This window comes from Bos grunniens, chromosome 17, assembly GCF_055505025.1.
Source record: "Bos grunniens cultivar Pamir isolate PY7600 chromosome 17, Bosgru_T2T1.0, whole genome shotgun sequence".
In the NCBI taxonomy this organism is placed as follows: domain Eukaryota; kingdom Metazoa; phylum Chordata; class Mammalia; order Artiodactyla; family Bovidae; genus Bos; species Bos grunniens.
The window spans coordinates 26773116-26799800 of record NC_141181.1 but is presented as its reverse complement, the minus strand read 5'-3'; the positions used below and the strand labels follow the sequence as shown (position 1 = coordinate 26799800).

The 26685-nt window shown below is 38.7% G+C and overlaps 1 long non-coding RNA gene across 4 annotated transcripts in view; it reads right to left on the bottom strand.

The window, feature by feature from the left end:
* The window catches only part of LOC147355129 (uncharacterized), a 518407-nt gene that overhangs the window by 149978 nt on the left and 341744 nt on the right, over positions 1-26685 (bottom strand). The window contains exons 3-4 of one of the 4 annotated variants that reach the window (XR_015144222.1): positions 22022-22117; positions 17104-18643 (exon numbers count right to left, since the gene is read on the bottom strand). The exons of the other annotated variants lie outside the window; for them this stretch is intronic. This is a non-coding gene — a long non-coding RNA (uncharacterized LOC147355129). Of the gene's footprint in view, positions 1-17103; positions 18644-22021; positions 22118-26685 lie in introns of those variants that run through there. 4 annotated transcript variants of the gene reach the window in all.

Here is a 26685-nt window from a genome sequence, read left to right as displayed (position 1 = left end):
ATATTTGCTAATGCAAGTGTCACAGAAGCTCACTGAAGGGAATTTTCCTCCAGACTTTTGCTTCTTTTTCCTATAGTGTGAAACACTGAAAACAGGCCCTATGAGTCTCACACGCTTCCTTCCTCATATTCCTCTCCTGATGTTTGTTGGTTGGGTGCAACATGGCTCTCCTTAGGCCACATCCACTTGCTTCCATCCCAAACACAGCCCAATAAGTGCATTTCTCACAAATTAAACAGACTGTGGGACTCTACAATTTTAAGCAAAATACATCTGTGAAGCAGTGATTCACTTTGGAAACTCACAGTGAAAACTTCAATTTTGCTGTTCATTTCTCAAAAGAGCATATCGAGTCACACAGCAAAATTAAACAGTGTAAACAGTCACTCCTCCTGGCTCAGATGGTAAAGAATTTGCTTGCAGTGTAGGAGACCAGAGTTTGATCCCTGGGTGGGGAAGATTCCCTGGAGAAGGGAATGGCAAGCCACTCCGGTATTCTTCCCTGGAGAATTCCACAAACAGAGTTGCCTGGTGGACTATAGTCCATGACATCACAAAGAGTCAGCCATGACTGAGCAACTAACACACACACACAAACTTATATGTTACACATGTGTATATCCAGGCTTCCCTGGTGGCTCAAGCAGTAAAGAATCTCACTACAATGAGGGAAACCTGGGTTGGATCCCTGGGTTGGGAAGATTCCCTGGAAGTGGGCATGCCAACCCAGTCCAGTATTCTTGTCTGGAGAATCCCATGGACAGAGGAGCCTGAAGAGCTACAGTCCATGGGGTCGCAAAGAGTCAGACATGACTGAAGTAACTGGGCACACAGGCACACATGTATATCTATAGAAATAATCAATAACCAATCTATAATGGGAACAGAAGAGAGCTCTAGCTGGGCCAACCTGAGGACTACAGCCCAGGAGACACAAATCCAGGAAGCACTTGATTTGTATTCCGCTGGACTACAAAACCAGGAGAGGCTTATGAAGGCAAAAACTGCAAGGTTATATGATTTGTTTGTTAAGAATTAGAGTTGAATCTTGCAAAAAATAAGGGTGCTTATTAAGTAGGGATTAGCTGGGATCCCAAATGGTTGCACAGATACAAGGGAAGACCTTTTGACCATAAGGTTACAACTGGCAATTGCAAGCAGATGTTTTAAGAATGGCTGGTGGTGTCTTTGAGTTTGATACAATTTAGAAAATTCAAGTTTCAGTGATTCAAGAATGTGTCGGAAATCACATCCATGGTGGCCATATGGCTCCATTTTAGATTCCTGATCTCAGTACCTTCGTTTTGATTTTTAAATGCATTATTTTCTTTTTTAATGGTTAAAGCAGAAATACATGTTTCACAGGCCATAACACAGGGTGTTCTAGTTATCATAAAGTGAAAGTGAAAGTGAAGTCGCTCAGTCGTGTCCAACTCTTTGCAACCCCATGGACTGTAGCCTAACAGGCTTCTCCATCCATGGGATTTTCCAGGCAAGAGTACTGGAGTGGGTTGCCACTGCCTTCTCCAGGAGATCTTCCCGACCCAGGGATTGAACCCACATCTCCCACATTATAGGCAGACGCTTTACCGTCTGAGCCACCAGGGAAACTTCCACAACTTCAAGCTAAGTCATGGATCAGTTGGAATGACTTCCCCATATCTCAATAAGTTAAATTACTTCTATTATGTGCATGCAATATGTGAAGAATATGTTCATAATCTGTAGCTATATTTTAAGAAAAAATTTTTAGAAAAGATAAATGGTAACAAACATTAGACATAGAGGAGATATAAGAAATATAGCTTCAGAAAATAAATATACTGTAGAATACAAAAGTATTACAAAATGGAGTACAATGGTAGAAATACAAAGTGACCAAGTAAAGATTATGAAAGAAGACCATAGCACAAATAATGGAGTGAAAAGAAAAAAAAAAAAAAAAAAACAACCAAAAACTGTGAGAGATGAATAGAAAAGTGATTAGTAAATTCTAAATTAGTAAATTCTCAATGACCCCAACCCGGCAGCAGGCCACCACTGACCCTAGCCTCGGCTGGAGACGCCTGTATACTCACAGGCATGTCCAGGTCAGTCTCTTGTGGGGTCACTGCTCCTTTCTCCTGGGTACTGGTGCACACAAGGTTCTGTTTGTGCCCTCCAAGAGTCTGTTTCTCCAGTCCTGTTTAAGTTTTGGTGATTCTGTGGTGGGGTTAAAGACCACCTCCTCAAAGAGGGCTTATGCCATAACCAGGTCTGCTGCACCCAAAGCCCCTGCCCCTGCAGCAGTCCACGGCTGACCCAAAACTCCACAGGAGACACTCAGACACAGTTCTGTCTCAGTCTCTGTGGGGTCTCTGGGTCTTGGTGGACACAAGGTTTGTTTGAGCTCTCTGAGCAGCTCTGGCAGGTGTGGGGTTTGATTCTAAACATGATTTTGTCCCTCCTACCATCTTGCTATGGCTTCTCCTTCACCCTTGGATGTGGGTTATCTCCTCACAGATGCTCCAGCACTGCTCAGCCTCCACTCCAGCACCTACCATTTTGCTAGGGCTTCTCCGTCCTTGGACATGGAGTGTCTCCTCACAATTGCTCCAGTGCCACATAGACACTGCTCCAGTGCCATGCAGCCACCACTTCAGTGCCGTGCAGCTGCTGCTTGAGGGCCATGCAGCCTTGTCTAACTCAATGAAACTATGAGCCATGCTGTGTAGGTCTACCCAAGATGCACAGGTCATAGTGGAGAGTTCTGACAAAAGGTGGTCAAGGAGAAGGGAATGGGAAACCACTTCAGCATTCTTGCCTTGAGAACCCCATGAACATTATGAAAAGACAAAAAGACAGGACACTGAAAGATGAATTCCCCAGGTTGGCAGGTGCCCAATATGTTACTGCAGATAAGTGGGGAAATAACTCCAGAAAGAATGAAGGGATGGAGCCAAAGCAAAAACAACACCCAGCTGTGGATGTGACTGGCATTAAAAGTAAAGTCTGATGCTGTAAAGAGCAATACTGCATAGGAACCTGGAATGTTAGGTCCATGAATCAAGGCAAATTGGAAGTGGTCAACCAGGAGATGGCAAGAGTGAATGTTGACATTTTAGGCATCTGCAAACTAAAATGGACAGGAGTGGGTGAACTTAACTCAACTGACCATTATATCTACTACTGTGGGCAAGAATCCCTTAGAAGAAATGGAGTAGCTCTCATAGTCAACAAAAGAGTGTGAAATGCAGTACTTCGATGAAATTTCAAAAACGACAAAATGATCTCTGTTTGTTTCCAAGGCAAACCATTCAATATCACAGTAATCCAAGTCTGTGTCCTGACCAGTAATGCTGAAGCTGAAGTTGAACGATTCTATAAAAACATACAAGATCTTCTAGAACTAACACCCAAAAAAGATGTCCTTTTCATTATATGGGACTGGAATGCAAAGTAGGAAGCTAAGAAATATCTGGAGTAACAGGCAAATTTGGCTTTTGAGTACAGAATGAAGAAGGGCAAAGGCTCATAGAGTTTTGCCAAAAGAATGCACTGGTCATAGCAAACACCTTCTTTCAACAACACAAGAGAATACTCTACACATGGACATCACCAGATGGTCAATACCAAAATCAGACTGATTATAATCTCTGTAGCCAAAGACGGCGAAGTTCTATACAGTCAGCCAAAACAAGACTGGGAGCTGACTGTGGCTCAGATCATGAACCTTATTGCAAAATTCAGACTTAAACTGAAGAAAGTAGGGAAAACCACTAGACTATTCAGGTATGACCTAAATCAAATCCCTTATGATTATACAGTGGAAGAAATAGATTCAAGGGATTAGATCTGACAGAGTGCCTGATGAACTATGGACAGAGGTTCATGACACCGTACAGGATGCAAGGATCAAGAGCATCCCCAAGGGGGAAAAAATGCAAAAAGTCAAAATGGTTGTCTGAAGAGGCCTTACAAATAGCTGTGAAAAGAGGAGAAGCAAAAGGCAAAGGAGAAAAGGAAAGATATACCCATTTGAATGCAGACTTTCAAAGAATAGCAAGGAAAGATAAGAAAGACTTCCTCAGTGATCAATGCAAAGAAATAGAGGAAAACAATAGAATGGAAAAGACTAGAGATCTCTTCAAGAAAATTAGTGATACCAAGGGAACATTTCATGCAAAGATGGACACAATAAAGGACATAAATGACATGGGTCTAACAGAAGTAGAAGATATTAAGAGGTGGCAAGAATACACAGAAGAACTATGTAAGAAAGATCTTCATGACCCAGATAATCACGATGGTGTGATCATTCACCTAGAGCCAGACATCCTGGAATGTGAAGTCAAGTGGGCCTTAGGAAGCAACACTATGAACAAAGTTAGTGGAGGTGATGGAATTCTTGTTGAGCTATTCAAATATTAAAAGATGTGCTGTGGAAGTGCTGCCCTCAATATGCCAGAAAATTTGGAAAACTCAGCAGTGGCCACAGGGCTGGAAAAGGTCAGTTTTCATTCCAATCCCAAAGAAAGGCAATGCCAAAGGATGCTCAAACTACTGCACAGTTGCACTCATCACACATGCTAGCACAGTAACGCTCAAAATTCTCCAAGCCAGGTTTCAACAGTACGTGAACCATGAACTTCCAGATGTTCAAGGTGTATTTGAAAAAGGCAGAGGAGCCAGAGATCAAATTGCCAACATCCATTGTATCATCAAATGGCAGGAGAGTTCCAGAAAAACATCTACTTCTGCCTTATGCACTACACCAAAGCCTCTGACTGTTAGGATCACAACAAATTGTGAAAAATTCTTAAAGACATGGGAATATTAAACCACCTGACATGCCTCATGAGAAATCTATATGCATGTGAAAAAGCAACATTTAGAATTGGACATGGAACAGCAAAATGGTTCCAAATTGGGAAAGGAGTATGTCAAGGCTATATATTGCCACCCTGCTTATTTAACTTCTAGGCAGAGTACATCATGAGAAACACTGGGCTGGATGAAGCACAAGCTGGAATCAAGATTGCCAGGAGAAATATCAATAACCTCAGATGTGCGGATGACACCAACCTTATGGCAGAAAGTGAAGAAGAACTAAACACCCTCTTGATGATATTGAAAGAGGAGAGTGAAAAAGTTGGCTTAAAGCTCAACATTCAGAAAACTTAGATCATGGTTTCTGGTCCCATCACTTCATGGCAAATAGATGGGGAAACAGTGAAAACAGTGACAGACTTTATTTTCTTGGGCTCCAAAGTCACTGTACATGGTGATTTCAGCCATGAAATTAAAAGACACTTGCTCCTTGGAAGGAAAGCTATGACCAACCTAGATAGCATATTCAAAAGCAGAGACATTACTTTGCCAACAAAGGTTCGTCTAGTCAAGGCTATGGTTTTTCCAGTAGTCATGGATGGATGTGCAAGTTGGACTGTAAAGAAAGCTGAGCACTGAAGAATTGATGCTTTTGAACTGTGGTATTGGAGAAGACTCCTGAGAGCCTTGGACTGCAAGGAGATCCAACCAGTCCATCCTAAAGGAAATCAGTCCTGAATATTCATTGGAAGGACTAATGCTGAAGCTGAAATTCCAATACTTTGGCCACCTGATGTGAACTGACTCATTTGAAAAGACCCTGATGCTGGGAAAGATTGAAGGCAGGAGGAGAAGGGGACGACAGAGGATGAGGTGGTTGGATAGCATCACTGACTCAATGGACATGAGTTTGAGTAAACTCCGGGAGTTGGTGATGGACAGGGAGGCCTGGTGTGCTGCAATCCATGGGGTCACAAACAGTCGGACATAACTGAGAGATTGAACTGAACTGAAATTATGAAATCATGTTGCTCTTGACATATCATTTTTTAAAAAAGATCAAACTATGTTTTGGTATAATTTCACATTGCCTTTGATAAATTAATTATCTAATTAACCTATGTTCACAGCTCTTCAATATTTAAGACAGCATTTTGCAAATGTGTTTTGTAGAAATTTAGGTTTCCTCAGAAATGCTTCAATGTCATAGTGTTTGATTCTAATTCAATTTATTTTGGAATATTTTAAAGTAGCAATAACAAACACACATGCTTAAACGCATCTAGTATAAATGTGTAACCCATTGGAGTCTTAAATTTCCGCAGCTGCATTAACCGTTTGATGTTGTTTTATTTTTGTTACAGGTTATCTGAATAAACTTCCTCCTGCCATTTGTTTAACCAAATTGTATTTTAAAAGTATAAGACACAATGTTAGAAAAGCATTTTTAATTTGAACTGTCCACCTGAGTGAATCAGACTGTCTCACTCTCCGTGGATTCAAAGAAAGAACAAAAGAGAAGCATAATTCATTGTTTACATTAACACAGACACAACTGACTTTTAAAATATAAAATAATATTGATTTTTAAAATATAAAATAATGTGTCATGTATAGTAGCCTAAATTTCCTGGAATATTTCACTTTGAAAAATAAGAATAAACAAAACATAATCAGCAGAACAGTTTTAAGCCATTAAACCTAGGTCAGTATTTAGTCACAGGAGTATGGATGTTTTTCTACCTTTCTAGGTGGAAGGACATTTCAGTTTTCCTCTCCAAATTCATTTGGGTATCCATAAAATAGAAAACTTATTTAAAAATAAATAAATAGATTAATAAATAAATAAATAAACAAAAATAGTCTATCATATTGCTTCCCCAAGGAAGCTATAAGTTAAATAGCAAATTAAGAATGAGTGCAGAGTCCTTGAGGTTATTCCTTTGAACATGAAAAACAATTTTCTTTTTTAAAATGAGTTCAGCTAATGTTCCTTTGAGATGATTCATAGTTCACCAACAGCTGTTTACCTTCAAGCCCACCTCAGATAATTTCCCTTCTCTCTGGTCGTATTTGAATTCTACATAAGCATGCTCAGTAAATTCTCCTGGTAACAAAGATTAGATTCTCTTTAGGCAATGGGTTTCCAACCAGGTGGCAAATAGGAAAAAAAAGTGGCAGAAACTTACAAGAACACAATTAAAAACACAAATTCTAATTGGCCTCAAGATATGGCTATTGTTTTGGCTAAACTAATTAAGTTAACTCTAAGTAAATTATGTTATTAGTATATTTCTAAAACTATGCATTTTTGCCATCCTTTATTTTCTATGTTTCCATAACTTTTTAGATCATTGATCCATTAAAATATGCAGTGTAACAGAAAACACTAATTACTGAAATTCACATATTTACTATTTCCAGTGGTACAAATGAAAAAAAATTAAATTTTTTTAAACCTCATAAATTATGTCTATTTTAAATGTTTATTTAAAAAATTGTAATGTACAATATATTATGAAAGATATTCATCTTTTTTTTTTCTTTATATTGGTGGATTAAATGTAACAGATCACATGTTACAGCTTAGAAAATATTCTGAGTATAAAAATATTCTATTCTCTCAACACTCTATAAGAGAGCCCATACAAACTTTACTATTTCCAATTTAGAGTAAAAGACACTATGATGCTCAGAAGTTCTATGACCTCACCTTTGTTTTACTTGTAGTAAAATTAAAACCAAAAACTGAACATACATATTTCAAAAGCTTTAAACTGTATTTATTTTACAGGTGGAGAAGGAAATGGCAACCCACTCCAGTATTCTTGCCTGGAAAATCCCATGGATGGAGGAACCTGGTAGGCTACAGTCCACAGGGTCTCAAGGAGTCGGACATGACTGAGTGACTTCACTTTATTTTACAAGATGTGTTATTTAGCTTCAAATGCCCAGGGAAAGACACATATTTTTTGTGTTTTTTTCTTCTAGGTCTAAAATATATGTCTGTTTACTTTTAATTTCTATTCAAGATATACATTAGTGAATATATGTTTTTCAAAGGATCTTTTTTTTATTTGATTTGCCACATTATTGTTCTTTGAGGATCTTAATTTACCTCCATTTTTTAAACTTTGGTGAGGTTGAGTGGGTTGAAGGAGGTAGTTGAGGTAATTATAAAATAAATAAAACTCATTTTCTTTTAACTTATTAAATACTTCCTCACAAGATCACATTGGCGTGTTTCTGCAGAAGGTTTTGTTCTGACTGCTGTATGGTTGAGATTAATATAAGTGACTCTCAGTTATCTCTGTGTTTGGGGACCCTCACAGAAAAGGTGGATAGTAGAAGAAATCTATATTGCTGTTAGAAAATATTAATTTAATTTTAACGGGTGGGGATTAATGCCAAATATGGCTTTTTAGTAGCATGGTTTACAGATTCTTAACCCTGGCTTCCCCTGCTGAGCACACTTCAGTTTCTTGGTTAGAGCCCTGACACTGCTGCTTATAGGCCTCCAAGAAAGTCTAGAACACTGCCAGTAGTTGCCACTCAGTGAGGGAACTGATGTTAGGTTTCGTGTCTGAAAAGCCTGAACCTTTTCTCATTTAAGACAACTGTCACTGTTCAGCCGCTAAGTTGTGCCCAACTCTTTTGTCACTCCATGAACAGTAGCCCACCTGGCTCCTTTGTCCATGGGATTTCCAAGGAAAGAATACTAGTGGGGAAATACTATTAAGACTATTTTTTTTAATCATTAGAACTGTTTTCTGTAAAATGAAAGTACTAAGCCTTATTTTGAATGATTCTCTGAAGATGAAGTGAGTTGTCAATACTTTCCAATTCTGTGTACCATTGTGAGCTAGACTGCCTTTCTTACTGATTATTATATCAATGATACAAATCTCAATAAAAATTTGAAAATAATGAAGGTTTTGAAGGAATACCTCTAAAGGAGATGGGGTGACAGTGAATTATTTCACACAACCAAGTGAAATATTTCTTAAAAAACAGCTTTAGATACTGATCTCCCTAAATTCCACTTTCCAGAGCAGCTTCATCATCAAACCCCTTCTCTCTTTGCTAAATGTGCTTCCAGGGCTCTTTCTCTCTCTGCTTTCCCCTATTGCTCATTCCTCCCCAAAAATTCCACCAAATTTTATATTTTCTGTACCAAAAATGCTGTATCTTTTTTATTTATGTCAATCAACTTAGCCTCTCCCAGCTTCCCCTAAATATCTTTTTCTCATATTAAGCTCTTTTTCACTATAAAGGCTTATAAACAAAAGCATTTAGGGATAAATGACATTTTAAGCAAGTTATTTTAAAATTTTGAAATTTTACTTGAAAGCAATGTAAACTATACAAGCACAGTCTGACTGTCTTTATCATGTGGACCTTATAGAACAGTGCTGAAAATTTTGATCTACATATGAAACACCTGGAGATGTTGTTAATTTGAAAATTATGATTCAGTCATTCTGGAGTGAGATGCAAAATTTTGCATTTCTAAGAAACCCCAGAGAATGTTCATGATGTCTGATGGGTATGTTGTGTGTCTGTGAACCACACCTCAAGTAGCAGAGTTGGAGGCTATTGTTATATATAAGACAAAACAAAAACTCCCCATGGGGCATCAATGATTAAATATGTATTTTTGTTTATAATGCTTGGGCCTAAAATGATACTATTTAACTGTAACAGCTTCATGAAAAAAGATCAGAAGTATACTCAGTACATTTACAATGCCAATTCATGGCCCGATAATATCCCTGTTTAAAGTCTATATAAACTTCCATAGGAATTTAGCTAAAAAAGGATGGAGTGTACTATAAGGTAAGATAAAGGATATGGTCATGTATTTGGTAAGTTAAAGAAAATAGCATAGAACAATCAGTGCCATACACACGTTACTGTTGTTCAGTCACTAAGTTGTGTCCAACTTTGTGACTCCATGAACTGCAGCACCCCAGGCTGCCGTGTCCTTCACTGTCTCCCAGAGTTTGCTCAAACTCATGTCCATTGAGTCAGTGATGGTATCCAAATATCTTAAAGAGGTCACTTATTTTAAGCGATAAACACATCATCTATTGTTTTTAAACAATCATTTATGTAAATATCAAAGGCTCTATAATAGAGTTGGTAGATACTTCGGTTTTACAGTCAGATAAAAATTACAGTAATGTACACTATATCTAAGTAATAAGTTTACAGATATTTAAGCACCATCATAATAAAATATTTTAATTCAACATTATGGATATCAGAAAAATACATAAGAATCCTAAACGAAAAAGTGAACCTGCTTTACTTGTACACTGGGATTGAATAGATACGTAAATGGATAAAGGAGAGTAGGACCCAGGTTTCTGAGGAAGATACTGTTATGTAGGGAGAAAGCTAGTATAAACCCTGTTGCATCAGATTAGAATCATATAAATTAAAGAAACTTCATGTTTGGCTTAAAATATACAGAGATATAAATTTATCTGATTGATACAGATATAATTATAGATAAAGCATATAATAAGTTCATATATACATATACTTCCTAGATTTGTCTACTGGGAAATCTAAAGCAGTAACGACACTCAAAGAGCACACCTATCAGTCAGATCTCAGTTTCTAAATAACCTGTCTCCAATAGTTCAGTTAACCTAAAAAAAGATCCCAATGACTAGAGCTGAAACAATCTGAGCAGCACAACAAATAGCGTATCATTGAATCACAAGTCAAGATATTCATATATGTAAGTTAACACTGATATAAATAAAAGTTTAAAGAAGAAGAAATTATTCATTTTTTTTGAAATTCATTTCAAAAATTTTTTTTAAATAATACTCATTCTAACATGTATGAGGTAGTATCTCACTGTAGTTCTGATTTACACCCCACTGACAATTAATGGACAATTATAGACTGAGGAGCCTGGTGGGCTACAATCCATGGGGTCACAAAGAGTTGGACACAACTGAGCAACTTCTGTGTGACAATTAATGATGTTGAACATCTTTTCATATATCTGTTGGCCAACTGAATGTCTTCTGTGAGAAATACCTATTCAAGTCTTTTACCCATTTTTAAATGGGTTACTTATTTATTCATTTGCTATTGAGTTATGTGCTTAATTTATGTAAAGAGGGAATTAACCTCTTATATATGGTTAACAAAATTTTTCCCATTTGGGAGTTTGTATTTTCAGTATATTGTTTCCTATATTGTACAGAAGCTTTTTAGTGTGATGTAGTGCCACTTGTCTGTTTTTCATTTTGTTGATTATGCATTTGGTGTCACATTTAAAAGATAATTTCTCAGACCAAAATCAAGGAGCTTTTCTCCTATGTATTCTCGTAGGACTTACATGGTTCTGTGTCATACGTTTGTTTTTAACTCAAACTCCATTTGAGTTTATTTTGTGTATAGTATAAAGAGAGAGAGTGTGTGTGGGTGTGGGTGTGGGTGTGGGTGTGTGTGTGTCTCTCTCTCTCTTCCACATTCCAGGCAGATTCTTTACTGAGCCACCAGGGAAGCCCTGTAGTATAAAGTAGGGATCTAATCTATTTCTTCATTTATTTTGCATGTGGATATCCAGTTCCCTCAATCATTTGTTTTAGAGACTATCTTCTGTCTATTGTGTATTTGGGGCACTCTTGCTGAAGATGAATTGATTCTATACATATTACTTATACTTACTTACTTATTGTGTCTACTTCTGAGTCCTCTCTTCTGTTTACTTGGTCTGTGAAAGTGAAAGTGTTAGTCACTCAGTTGTGTCAGACTCTTTGTGACCCCATAGAATACAGCCCACGGGGTTCCTCTGTCAATGGAATTCTCCAGGCAAGAATACTGAAGTGGGCTGCCATTCCCTTCTCCAGGGGATCTTCCCAACCCAGGAATTGAACCTGGGTCTCCTGTATTGCAGGCAGATTCTTTACCATCAGGGAAGTTATCAGGGAAGTCTGGTATCATACTCTACTTACTGCAGGTTTGAAATATGTTTGGAAATCTGGACATATGATGCCTGGAGGTTTTGTTCTTCTTTCTTGAGATTGCTGTGGATATTCTGTATCTTTTGTGTTTCCATCTGAAGTTTAAGATTGTTTGTTTTTTATTACTGTAAAAAAAAAAAATGCCCGATGGGTTCCAATGGGGATATCATTGAATTTGTAGATGGCTTTGGTGTTGTGTATTGTGAACACAATACCAATACACAATATTGTGTATTGTGTATTGCGTATCATGTATTGTGAACATGTCAACAATATTGTCTTCCAATCCATGAACACCAGATGTCTTTCCATTTATTTGTATGTCCTTTTATTTCTTTGATCTATATTTTGTAGTTTTAAGTGCATAAGTATTGCAAAGATGTAGAGAAATTTGAAGCCTTGTTCACTGATAGTAGGAATGTAAAATGCTGTAGCAGTTATGAAAAAATAGCAGAGTTTCCTCAAAAAGATTAAAAATAGAACTACTATTTGATCCAGCATACTCACTTCTGGGTATATTTCCTAAACAATCAAAATTAGGATATGAAGAGGTAGTTGCACTTTATGTTCACTGTAGTATTATTTACAACTGTCAAGGTATGGACATAACTGAACAATGGAGTATTATTTACCCTTTAAAAAAGAAAATCATGCCTTGTGAGACAACACGGATGAACCTAGAGGACGTTATAGTAAGTTAAAGAAGCCAACCAGAGGACAAAAACAGATTTCACTTACATGAGGTATCTAAAATAATTAGTCATAGAAGCAGAGGATAAAATAGAAGTTTCTAGGGTTTGGGGGTAATGGGGGTGGAAGAAATGAGAAATTGTTGTTCAATGGATATAAGGTTTCAGTCACATGAGATGAGCAAGTTCTAAAGATCTGTACAACAAGGTGTGTATATAATGATATGTTATTATGTGTTGCAAAACTTGTTAAGAGATTTTTACTTGGAAAGAAAGGAAAAATGGAAGGAAAGGCTAGAGGAATACGAAGTAAGTTTGGGAGGCGCTGAATGTGTCTATTGTGGTGACACAATACCACATGGTGTCAATACCTTGATTGTGGTGACAATACCATGGGTGTCTGCATATGTCCAGACTCATCAAACTGTACACATGAGATAATTATGCATATTTTTACATATTATTATATATTAGTAAACTATTAAAATTAGGCTTAGAAGAAAAGTTTCCTGGAAATAAATAATTTATTCAAAAGAGTAGACAGATAAGAATGTGGAAGACTAGGAAAAAATCAGATAGAAAAGATATTGACTTTCAAGATCTTTTAAAAACTGAGGAATGTTTACAGTAGCAAACTTCTTAATTTCATTTTAACTGCTCTCATTTAGACACTGTTGTGTGTTTTTTTTTTTTTTTAGTTCCATTCTGTATTTAAACGTTTCTCTACAAAGTGATTCAGGATTTACTGGCAGTGTTTCTAAAGATTTCATGAAGGTCAATTTCAAGGCTAAGATAAATACTGCAATACCATAGAAAATAAAAGATCTGGCAAAATTCTGTATTCTCTGGGCCCAGTCTCTAGAGTAAATTTGTTTTGTTTGCTGTTTTTTTTTTTTTTTTTAACCTCAATCTTATCAACATCTTAAGGAGGACAGAACTTTCCAATAGCTCAGGAAATTACTTATTAGGTGGATAAACAAATAACTGCCTCCACCTGGTAAATCCACCATGATTCTGGTCAGGACCATACAGGTTGGATTCCTCCCTTGAAACCAATATAAGAAGAGTGATCAACTGTTGTGCATCAAAGGTTTACTTTTAACATTTGACCAAGATAAAATATATAGTAATAAATATCTTGTTACAAAATAGTCTAAATTTATCTGTACAACTCATTTCTTTTCATCTATTCCTTGTCTGCTCCTGCAGTAAAGTATAATGAGTTCTATGTAAATGCACTCATGTAACAGGGAATGAATATATTAAAAGATGAAACACCTAATCAAAGCCATTGTATTATTTCTTGAGTCTTTTATTGAGTTTCAAAGTCTTGCTTAAGAAATAGCAAAAATTTGGCACATGCTTTAAAGCATCCCTTTCAAATTAACAGGTGAAAATGTAATCCAAATATTTTAACATATTCCATTATTCTTCATTTTGTTGAATACTGAAATTGGAAATCCACACAAGCAGAGGAGCTGCCTAGATTTAATATCAAAAGTTAAATTTCTTAATTAAGTAATACAATGCTAAAGCTGTGGGTGTATGTGCACATTCTTGCTATATGTATGCCAAATCAAGTCTCCAGGGTTTTACAGTTTATTTTCATGAGGAAAGTAGCACATTTTACATACATATACTGAGCAACTTTTTGGTAATTTGTGTTATTCTCCAAACAAGCCTCTCACAGAACACTGTGCAAAGGTATATGCAAGGAACTCTTTGATGATTTTTTGAATTAAATATATATATTGCATAGTACATGCAAGGTGATTTTTCTCTGATAGAAAGTGTTTGCCCACCACATGGCATTATGAAACTACTGTAGCTATGTATGAAGCTATAATATAGACTGAAACGAAAGAAGATAGGACTTGGTAGACAGACAGCAGTAGTCATTCTCCATCTCGATAGCTTTACAATGCTCCCATAGTGGGTTAGTAATATTGTTTTGAAAGTGGTGCAGTAGCATGTTTTGGTCAAATATCAAAGGTCTAAGCATTAAGAGTAAATGCTCACTTACACATTATAAAATTAATATCACAGTAGGGTTAGTTATACCTCTGTCACCACACACAGTTAGCTTTTGTGTGTGTGAGAATATTTAATATTTACTCTCTCAGCAACTTTCTGCCTGGAAAATCCCATGGATGGAGGAGCCTGGTAGGCTGTAGTCCATGGGGTTGCTAAGAGTCAGACACAACTGAGCGACTTCACTTTCACTTTTCACTTTCATGTGTTGGAGAAGGAAATGGCAACCCACTCCAGCGTTCTTGCCTGGAGAATCCCAGGGATGGGGGAGCCTGATGGGCTGCTGTCTATGGGGTTGCACAGAGTCGGACACAATTGATGTGACTTAGCAGCAGCAGCAGCAGCAGCAACTTTCAAATATGTAATTGTTAGGTAGGAAGTCAGGCATGAACAACAGGGGTGGTATAGCTGAAAAGGATACAAGCTGATCTCTAAACCCCATTCCAGGCACACCCAGGAGAGTTCATAAATATGTTACAAAAATAACCACAGAGACATTTCCAGCTCTTCCACATGTGTCCTGGGCACACAGTGGATACAAACTAACCACAGGGGCTTCCTCAAGTAACCTTAGGCAGCTAGGAGCCATTAAGGGTTCATAAATATTCTACACATATATACATCTGATTATAACAGACTGAATTATGGGAAGACATACATAACAGAGACTGTTGTTACATAACTTGCAATTGTCAGTCGGCCTTGAGCATATGCCCATTTGCATTCTCTTTCTTGACTAGTGATGAGTAAAGCTCTATTTTGCACAGGGTACAACCAAAAGGAGGAGATCAGTCAGTTCAGTCGTGCAGTCGTTCAGTCATGTCCAACTCTTTGCCACCCCATGAATCACAGCATGCCAGGCCTCTCTGTCCAGCACCAACTCCCAGAGTTCACTGAGACTCATGTCCATCGAGTCAGTGATGCCATCCAGCCATCTCATCCTCTGTCGTCCCCTTCTCCTCCTGCCCCCAATCCCTCCCAGCATCAGAGTCTTTTCCAATGAGTCAACTCTTCGCATGAGGTGGCCAAAGTACTGGAGTTTCAGCTTTAGCATCATTCCTTCCAAAGAAATCCCAGGGCTGATCTCCTTCAGAATGGACTGGTTGGATCTCCTTGCAGTCCAAGGGACTCTCAAGAGTCTTCTCCAACACCACAGTTCAAAAGCATCAATTCTTCAGTGCTCAGCCTTCTTCACAGTCCAACTCTCACATCCATACATGACCACAGGAAAAATCATAGCCTTGACCAAACAGAGCTTTGTTGGCAAAGTAATGTCTCTGCTTTTGAATATGCTATCTAGGTTGATCATAACTTTCCTTCCAAGGAGTAAGCGTCTTTTAATTTCATGGCTGCAGTCACCATCTGCAGTGATTTTGGAGACCCCAAAAATAGTCTGACATGGTTCCACTGTCCCCATCTATTTCCCATGAAGTGATGGGACCGGATGCCATGATCTTCGTTTTCTGAATGTTGAACTTTAAACCTACTTTTTCACTGTCCTCTTTCACTTTCATCAAGAGGCTTTTTAGTTCCTCTTCACTTTCTGCCATAAGGGTGGTGTCATCTGCATATCTGAGGTGATTGATATTTCTCCCGGCAATCTTGATTCCAGCTTGTATTTCTTCCAGTCCAGCGTTTCTCATGATGTACTCTGCATATAAGTTAAATAAGCAGGGTGACAATATACAGCCTTGATGTACTCCTTTTCCTCAAATAGGAAAAGGAGGAGATGGGAAGTATAAAAACGGGGAAGCCAAGAGGGATTGGAAGGATGACTCGTTGGGGTCGGCCTGCTCCCATGTCTCTGGAGTGTCTGTCTAATAAAAAATAAGCCTGCTTGAGCTGTAACTGAGTTGTAACTTGTCTGTTGTTTTAAATACTTTAGTTTCATCATTTCAAAATTTTGTTGCAATGAGATAAGAACTGGGGGAGAAAAATAAACTGACCTGACATATGTCACACTGTTAACCATAATCATCCAGAGTACAGATTATCTATGTATTTAATCTCCAGAGTGTACTCATATTTTATCTGTAAGTTTGTACCCCTTGACTGATATGCCCCCATTTCTCTCATGGCCCAGTCCTTGGCAATCACTATTCTGCTCTGCTTTTATGAGTTTTGCTTTTTTAGATTCCACATGTAAGTGATATCATACAGTAGAGATTTTTCTGACTTATTTCACACCACCACAAATTGGCAGGATTTTCTCCTTTTATACATGCTGCTGCTGCTAAGTCACTTCAGTCGTGTCCAACTCTGTGTGACCCCACAGACGGCAGCCCACCAGGTTCCATCGTCCCTGGGATTCTCCAGGCAAGACCACTGGAGTGGGTTGCATTTCCTTCTCCAGTGCATGAAAGTGAAAAGTGAAAGTGAAGTCGCTCAGTCGTGTCCGACTCTTAGTGACCCCACGGACTGCAGCCTACCAGGCTCCTCCATCCATGGGATATGCCAGGCAAGAGTACTGGAGTGGGGTGCCATCGCTATGGCTGAATAATATTCCATAGTATGTGTGTATATGTGAATAGCACTGCAATGAGCATGAAGATGCAAATATCTCTTCAGGACCCTTCGGATATATACCCAGAATTCAACTTGCTGGATCATATGATAGTGTTGTTTTTACTGTGGTAATTATTTTTGAATATATAAGCACATCAAATAATCAAGCTGTACACTTTATATTTATATAGAGTTGTATGTCAGTAATATCTCAATAAATCTGGACAAAAAAGAAACAAGAATGAAGGGGGAAAAAACTAGAACTAGAAGGTATAAAAAAACTCAAAACGCAACAGGAATGAATATAAATGAATAAATAATTCAACTAGAAAACAGACAAAAGACATAAAGAGACATTTCCGCAAAGATGATTTACAGATGCCAAATAAGCACGTGAAATGATGTTCTAGGTCACAGAGAAAGACAAATTAAAACAACAATGAGATATCACTATGCACCTGTCAAAATGGCTAAAATAAAAAATAGTGACAACACCAGATATCATGGAAAATGTGGAGCAATGTTGTCATTCATACATCAATGGCCAGAATATAAAGTGGTACAGTCACCTGGGAATTGGTTCTTCAGTTTCTTAAACCATTAAGCATGCAATTACCATACAATCCAGCAACTGTAGTTGAGGGCATTTATCTCAGAGAAACAAAAAATGACATTCACATAAAAGCCTACACACAAATATTTATAGCTACTTTATCTGTAACAACACCAAATTAGAAACAATCCAAATATCTTTTTTACAGATGAAAGGTTAAACAAACTATTATGCATCTATACTAGGAAATAATACTTAACAATAAATATAAACAAACTATTGATATACACAAAAACCTGGCTGAAATTCCAGAGAATCATACTGATTGAATAAAGCCAATTCCCAAAGATTACATATTATATGATTTCATTTATATAATATTCTTCAAATGAAAAAACTGTAGAAATGGAAACTGGATTAGGGGTTGCAGGAGTTAAGGACTGGATGGGGATGGGATGGAAGGTGAATGTGGCCATAAAAGAGCAAATAAGGCATGATGGAAATGACCTATACATACCTTGACTGTTTTAGTGCAAATATCCTGCTTGTGATATATTATACATTTTTCAATATCTTACACATTGTTACATAGCCAGGGGTCAAGGGTGTGCACAGTTTCTACTACATTTAAAATCACATATGGATCTATAATTAGATGAAAATAAACCTTAACATTAAAATAATAAATAAATATTTAGGGATAGCAAAGGTTAAATTAAAAAGTGGAAGTGTTATTCATTCAGTTGTGTCCAATTCTTCGCAATCCATGGATTGTAACCTACCAAGCTCCTCTCTCCATAGGATTTCTCAGGCAAGAATACTGGAGTGGGTAGCCATTTTCTACCCCAGGGGATCTTTCTAACCCAGGGATCGAACCCAAGTATCCTGCATTGCAAGCAGATTTTTTTTTTTTTTTTAAACCATCTGAACCACAAGAAAGTGAAAGGGAAGTCACTCAGTTGTGTCCAACTCTTTGTGACTCCATGGATTGCAGCCCACCAGGCTCCTCCATCCATGGAATTTTCCAGGCAAGAGTACTGGAATGGATTGCCATACAAGGGAAACCCCTAAATTAAAAAAAAAAAAAATCAGAAAGAACAAGATGGTGAAGAAGTAGGTGGACATGGAGTCTATCTCTCTCCATGGATATATCAGGAATACACCACCAGACACAGAAATACATGCAGAACACCAGCTGAGAATAGACAGGAGTACCTGACCAGCAGAAAAGAATACATAGACCCACGCAAAACTCAGTAGGATGAAGGAATTAGGGAGAAAAACAGGAGTGTTAGTAGGACTGGACCTGCCTTCAGTGGGTGGGAGAACTGAAGCAGGGGCCTGCTCCCCACACTGGGGCAATTTTCTGAGTCAGAGGAGAAACATTTAAGGTGAGAGTGTAACAGCTAGTCTGCAGCAGACTAAATGGAATGGGAATCAGACAGTACTTGCTGCAGCCTTACATACTCTTCACAGGGACACAGGTTCCCCGGAAGGCACAGTGACTGGGAGCTGGAGTGTAGGGATTGTGGAGCAATCCCTGGGCAAGGACTGCTGTTGATTGCAGAGAGATGGATCAAGGGGATGTGAGGGAGGAGATTGTGGTCAGAAATGCCTGTAAAGGAAAGCTGGGCAGCCATGAAAGCAAGGTGATACTGCTGAGTTACGCCTAGTGGGTGGAGCCATCACCATAGCATCTCTTACCCCATAAGCCAGCACTGGCAGCTGATCAATAGAGAGGCTGGCCCCCAATGGCACTGAACAACAGAGTAGGACCCTACGCAGGGTGCTCCTTTAAGTGACAGATGCACTGAACCACAGAGTAGGACCCCACACAGGGTGCCCCTTTAAGTGCCTGACACACTGGTCTATGGAGAAGGACCCCAGCCCAGGAGGGGGCAGGGGGATCATCTATGTGCCCAACGCACTGAACAACAGAGAATCACCCCAGGCAGGGGAGCCCTCTAAGCGCCTGAATGGGTGGAGCTATAGAGAAAGACTGGCCAAAGAAGCCTTCTGATAGCCAGCTACAAGAGGCTCAAAACTGAGAGGGCCATAACTCCTGTGGCAGAGGCAATCCATGTCCCTGCACATTTGGTACCACTATGGTCCCCACAAGCCAAGCAGTTGTGCCAATTTCAAGCTCAACTCTCACTGGGGCAGAGCTGCCACAGGCAAAAAAGTCTTGGGTCTATGTGTGCAGGCTCACTTCGGTCATGTCCAGCTCTTTGCGACCCTGTAGAGGCAATGGCACCCCACTCTAGTACTCTTGCCTGGAAAATCCCATGGACGGAGGAGCCTTGTAGGCTGCAGTCCATGGGGTCACTAAGAGTCGGACACACTGAGTGACTTCACTTTCACTTCTCACTTTCATGCACTGGAGAAGGAAATGGAAACCCACTCCAGTATTCTTGCCTGGAGAATCCCAGGGACGGGGGAGCCTGGCAGGCTGCCGTCTATGGGGTCGCACAGAGTCGGACACGACTGAAGCGACTTAGGAGCAGCAGCAGCAGCAGACTGTGGCCTGCCAGTCTTCTTTGTCAGGGGGGTTCTCCAGGCAAGAATACTGGAGCATATTGGCCAATACTGGTTGCCATACCCTTCTAAAGCACTATATTTCCTGCTGCACTAGCCACCAACTCCCCTGAGTACCTGGTATTACCAGAACCCCTGCAACCCAAGCAGCTGCACCACCTCCACACCTGGCCCTCACAGGAGCAAACCCAAGCCCTCCAGGGCAGCCTCAGGAGCAAACCCCAGTGGACGACCCACATGCAGAGGTGGAAATAACACCACAATCGAAACCCAGAGGCAGTGTAGCTAAGGAAGAAGACCCAAAACCTTCCCACCAGCTATACAAGGTGCAGATTAAATCCACACAATCAACTAGGCAGACTCTGTGTCTATGGAATATATAAAAGAACATTGAGAGCTCCCACAAAAGAAAAAACACTAGTTCTGATAGCTGTGGACATTGGAGGGAAGAACACACAGGAGTAGGACCAGATTAGAATCTGAGCTGCCCCCATAGCAGGTCCAGAGATCAGCACATTGCTGGAGGGCATCTGAGAGAGGTGAGGTGGACTGTGACTCCCAGCAAAGGAAAGGACTCTGACAGCAGTGACTCAAGAAAAAAATTATTATTATGGTTTGACTTGTTCTGTAGATTCTTTTGGATTTATTTTTCTTTTCCCCCCTCTGTTGTAGTTGTCGATTTCATTGGCACTGCTACTGCTAAGTCACTTCAGTCATGTCCGACTCTGTGCGACCCCATAGATGTCAGCCCACCAGGCTCCCCCATCCCTGGGATTCTCCAGGCAAGAATACTGGAGTGGTTTGCCATTTCCTTCTCCAATGCATAATAGCGAAAAGTGAGAGTGAAGTCGCTCAGTCGTGTCTGACTCTTTGTGACCCCATGGACCGCAGCCTACCAGACTCCTCCATCCATAGGATTTTCCAGGCAAGAGTACTGGAGTGGGGTGCCATTGCCTTCTCTGTGATTGGAACTATTAAATCTAATTAAGCTTTTGAGCCTTTTTTTCACCCCCTCAGTCACATTTTTTATTGTTGTTATAAACCTCTGCCTCTACATTGGGCTTTTGCATTTCTGTGGATTTTTCATCTTTTTTTCTTATTTTCTCTCTTTTTTAAATTTTTAAAAAATATATTATTATTTTTCTACATTTATTCCTTTGATTGCTTTTCCTACTGTTCTTTTCCCCTTGGAGTTAAACTTTATAGTATATAACTCTTCTTTACCTACCCCTATTTAACTTTGCATATCTATTCTTTCTTTCCTTTCTTCTCAACATACTTGTTAGTTTTATTTTCATTGCTTTATTCCTCAATTGGCACCTTGTTTAGTTTTGTTTTCCAGTTTGTGCTTTAGCTTTGTTCTTAACTGGTAAATATAAATTTTTATTTCCTTTATTTGCCAAGTCAATCTATTCTACTTTATTTTAGTTGGGCTGTTTTGACTTTGTTCATGGGTGTATATGTGTATGTACATATTCCATTATTTTAATTATTATTTGCCTGATTTTGTAACTGCCATTTGTCTGGGGTTCATTGTTGGTTTCTCATTTTTGCCTATTTGTTTTAATCTCACTTAATGCCATAAAAAAACCACTTGTGGAGTCTTTGTTTCTGACAAAGAATCAAGCTTGAGCCTTTGGAGTGGGAGCCCTGACTCCAAGACCTTAGACTTCCAGAGAACTAATCTGAGGGAGTATCAAATAGTGAGAACTCACACAAAGGAAACCACCTGAATAAAGCCCAGACATCACCCAAACACCAGTAGCACCCTCTGCAGGACACCTCATCTAAACAACAAACAAAACAAAATACAAACACAATCACCAGCAGACAGGATTAAAACCTCGTTCAGCCTTGCCCATCAGAGGAAAAACAAACAAACAAACAAAAACACTAAACACAAATCTCACCTAATATGAAGCTTACACAAACCACTGGACCAATCTTAGGAGGGCAGAAACCGAAAAGAAGATAGAGTTGCAATCCTCATATCAGACAAAATAGACCTTAAAAGAAAGACAATTACAAGAGATAAGGAAGGACACTACATAATGATCAAGGGATCAATCTAAGAGGAAGATATAATAATTGTAACTAGCTATGCACCCAACATAGGAGCACTTCAATACATATGACAAACACTAACAAACATAAAACAAGAAATTGACAGTAACACAATAATAGTAGGAGACTTGAATACCCCACTCAAACCAAATGAACAGATCATGAAAACAAAATTAATAAGGAAACACAAGTCTTGAATGATATATTAGATAAGATGGATCTCATTGATATCTTCAGGACATTCCATCCAAATGAAGAAGAATATACCTTGTGAGGTACACATGGAACATTCTCCAGGATAAACCACATCTAGGGCCACAAATCAAACCTCAGTAATTTAAGAAAATTAAAATCATATCAAGCAATTTGTCCAACCACAACATTATGAGACTAGATATCAATTACAGGAAAAAAAAAAACTGTAAGAAACACAAACACACGGAGGTTAAACAATATGTTTAAAATAATCAACAGGTTACTGAAGAAATAAAAAGGGAAATCAAAGAATTTCTAGAAAAAAATGACAAGAAAAACACAACTCAAAACCAGTGGGATGCAGCAAAAGCAGTTCTAAGAGGGAAGTTTATAGCAATATAATCCTACCTCAAGAAACAAGAAAAACATCGAATAGACAACAATGAAATAGCAAATAGACAAATCAACAAAATTAGAAATGAAAAAAGAGAGGTTACAACAGACAATGCAGAAATACAAAAGATCATAAGAGACTATTATGAACAACTGTATGGAAATAAAATGGATAACCTGGAAGAAACAGACAGATTCTTAGAAAAGTTCACTCTTCTAAGAGTGAACCAGGAAGAAATAGAAATTATGAACAACCCAATTTCAAGCATTGAAAATGAAGCTGTAATCAAAAATCTCCCAAAAAACAAAAGTCCAGGACCAGAGGGCTTCACAGGAGAATTCTATCAAACATTTAGAGAAAAGCTAATGCCTATCCTTCTAAAACTCTTTTAAAAAATTGCAGAGGAAGGAACACTTCCACACTCATTGTATTAGGCCATGGTCATCCTGATACCAAAACCAGACAAAGACAACACACAAAAAGAAAACTACAGGCCAGTATCACTGATTAACATAGATGCAAAAATCCTCAACAAAAATTAGCAAACAGAATTTAGCAACACATCCAAAAGCTCCTACACCATGATCAAGTTGGGTTTATTCCAGGGATGCAAGGATTCTTCAACATGCACAAATCAATCAATGTGATGCACCATATTAAAAAATTGAAAGATAAAAAACATATAATAATCTCAACAGATGCAGAAAAAGCCTTTGACAAAATTCAGCACCCATTTATGATTAAAACTCACAAAAAAAATGAGCATAGAAGGAACCTACCTCAACTGAGTAAAGGCCATATATGATAAGCCTACAGCAAACATTATTCTCAATGGTGAAAAATCGAAAACATTCCCCCTAAGATCAGGAACAAGAAAGGGTGTCTACTTTCACCAATATTACTCAGCATAGTTCTGGAAGTCCTAGCTACAGCAATCAGAGAAGAAAAAGAAATAAAAGGAATCCTGGTCAGAAAAGAAGTAAAGCTCTCACTGTTTGCAGATGACATGATCCTATACATAGAAAAACTAAAGATAGTATCAGAAAATTGCTAGAGCTAATCAGCAAATTTAGTATAAAGTTGCAGGATACAAAATCAATACACAGAAATCACTTGCATTTCTATATACTAACAATAAAAAAATCACAAAGAGAAATTAAGGAATCAATCCCATTCACCATTGGAACAAAAAGAATTTATCTAGGAATAAACTTACCTAAGGAAAAAAAAAGAACTGTACATAGAAAATTGTAAGACTCTAATGAAGGAAATCAAAGATGACATAAACAGATGGAGAGATATTCCATGTTCCTGGATAGGAAGAATCAATATTGTGAAAATGAGTGTAATATCAATGCAATCTACAGAATCAATGTGATCTGTATCAAATTACCAATGACATTTTTCACAGGACTAGAACAAAAGTTTCACAATTCACATTGAAACACAAAAGACCCCAAATAGCTAAAGCAGTCTTGAGAAAGAAGAATGGAGCTGGAGGAATCAACCTTCCTGACTTCACATCGCTCATTATTCAGTTCAATTCAGTTGCTCAGTCATGTCCGACTCTGCGACCCATGAATCGCAGCACACCAGGCCTCCCTGTCCATCACCAACTCCTGGAGTTCACCCAAACTCATGTGCATCGAGTCGGTGATGCCATCCAGCCATCTCATCCTCTGTCATCCCCTTTTCCTCCTGCCCCCAATCCCTCCCAGCATCAGAGTCTTTTCCAATGAGTCAACTCTTCACATGAGGTGGCCAAAGTACTGAAGTTTCAGCCTCAGCATCAGTCCTTCCAATGAACACCCAGGACTGGTCTCCTTTGGGATGGCCTGGTTGGATCTCCTTGCAGTCCAAGGGACTCTCAAGAGTCTTCTCCAACACCACAGTTCAAAAGATCCAATTCTTTGGTGCTCAGCTTTTCTCACAGTCCAACTCTCACATCCATACATGACCACTGGAAAAACCATAGCCTTGATTAGATGGACTTTTGTTGGAAAAGTAATATCTCTGCTTTTTAATATGCTATCTAGGTTGGTCATAACTCTCCTTCCAAGGAGTAAGCGTCTTTTAATTTCATGGCTACAATCACCATCTGCGGTGATTTGGGAGCCCCAGAAAATAGTCTGACACTGTTTCCACTGTTTCCCCATCTATTTCCCACGAAGTGATGGGGCCGGATGCCACGATCTTCGTTTTCTGAATGTTGAGCTTTAAGCCAACTTTTTCACTCTCCTCTTTCACTTTCATCAAGAGGCTTTTTAGTTCCTCTTCACTTTATGCCATAAGGGTGGTGTCATCTGCATATCTGAGGTTATTGATATTTCTCCCGGCAATCTTGATTCCAGCTTGTGTTTCTTCCAGTCCAACGTTTCTCATGATGTACTCTGCATATAAGTTAAATAAACAGGGTGACAATATACAGCCTTGATGAACTCCTTTTCCTATTTGGAACCAGTCTGTTGTTCCATGTCCAGTTCTAACTGTTGCTTCCTGACCTGCATACAAATTTCTCAAGAGGCAGATCAGGTGGTCTGGTATTCCCATCTCTTGAAGAATTTTCCACAGTTTCTTGTGATCCACACAGTCAAAGGCTTTGGCATAGTCAATAAAGCAGAAATTGATGTTTTTCTGGAACTCTCTTGCTTTTTCCATGATCCAGCGGATGTTGGCAATTTGATCTCTGGTTCCTCTGCCTTTTCTAAAACCAGCTTGAACATCAGGAAGTTCACAGTTCACATATTGCTGAAGCCTGGCTTGGAGAATTTTGAGCATTACTTTACTAGCGTGTGAGATGAGTGCAATTGTGCGGTAGTTTGAGCATTCTTTGGCATTGCCTTTCTTTGGGATTGGAATGAAAACTGACCTTTTCCAGTCCTGTGGCCACTGCTGAGTTTTCCAAATTTGCTGGCATATTGAGTGCAGCACTTTCACAGCATCATCTTTCAGGATTTGAAATAGCTCAACTGTAATTCCATCATCTCCACTAGCTTTGTTTGTAGTGAGGCTTTCTAAGTCCCACTTGACTTCACATTCCAGGATGTCTGGCTCTAGGTGAGTGATCACACCATCATGATTATCTGAGTTGTGAAGATCTTTTTTGTACAGTTCTTCTATGTATTCTTGCCACCTTTTCTTAATATCTTCTGCTTCTGTTAGGTCCATACCATTTCTGTCCTTTATTGAGCCCATCTTTGCATGAAATGTTCCCTTGGTATCTCTGATTTTCTTGAAGAGATCTCTAGTCTTTCCCATTCTGTTGTTTTCCTCTATTTCTTTGCATTTATCACTGAAGAAGGCTTTCTTATCTCTTCTTGCTATTCTTTGGAACTCTGCATTCAGATGCTTATATCTTTCCTTTTCTCCTTTGCTTTTTGCTTCTCTTCTTTTCACAGCTATTTGTAAGGCCTCCCCAGACAGCCATTTTCCTTTTTTGCATTTTTTTTCCATGGGGATGGTCTTGATCCCTGTCTCCTGTACAATGTCACGAACCTCATTCCATAGTCCATCAGGCACTCTATCTATCAGATCTAGGCCCTTAAATCTATTTCTCACTTCCACTGTATAATCATAAGGGATTTGATTTAGGTCATACCTGACAGGTCTAGTGGTTTTCCCTACTTGCTTCAGTTTAAGTCTGAATTTGGCAATACGGAGTTCATGATCTGAGCCACAGTCAGCTCCTGGTCTTGTTTTTGCTGACTGTATAGAGCTTTTCCATCTTTGGCTGCAAAGATTATAATCAATCTGATTTGGGTGTTAACCATCTGGTGATGTCCATGTATAGAGTCTTCTCTTGTGGATTACATAAATTCAATTATTATAAAATTAAATTGAATTATTGTACTCTTATTATTATTATTATTGGTATAATAAACCTTTATTCTAATTGACCAGTGACCTATCCACATAGTTCCA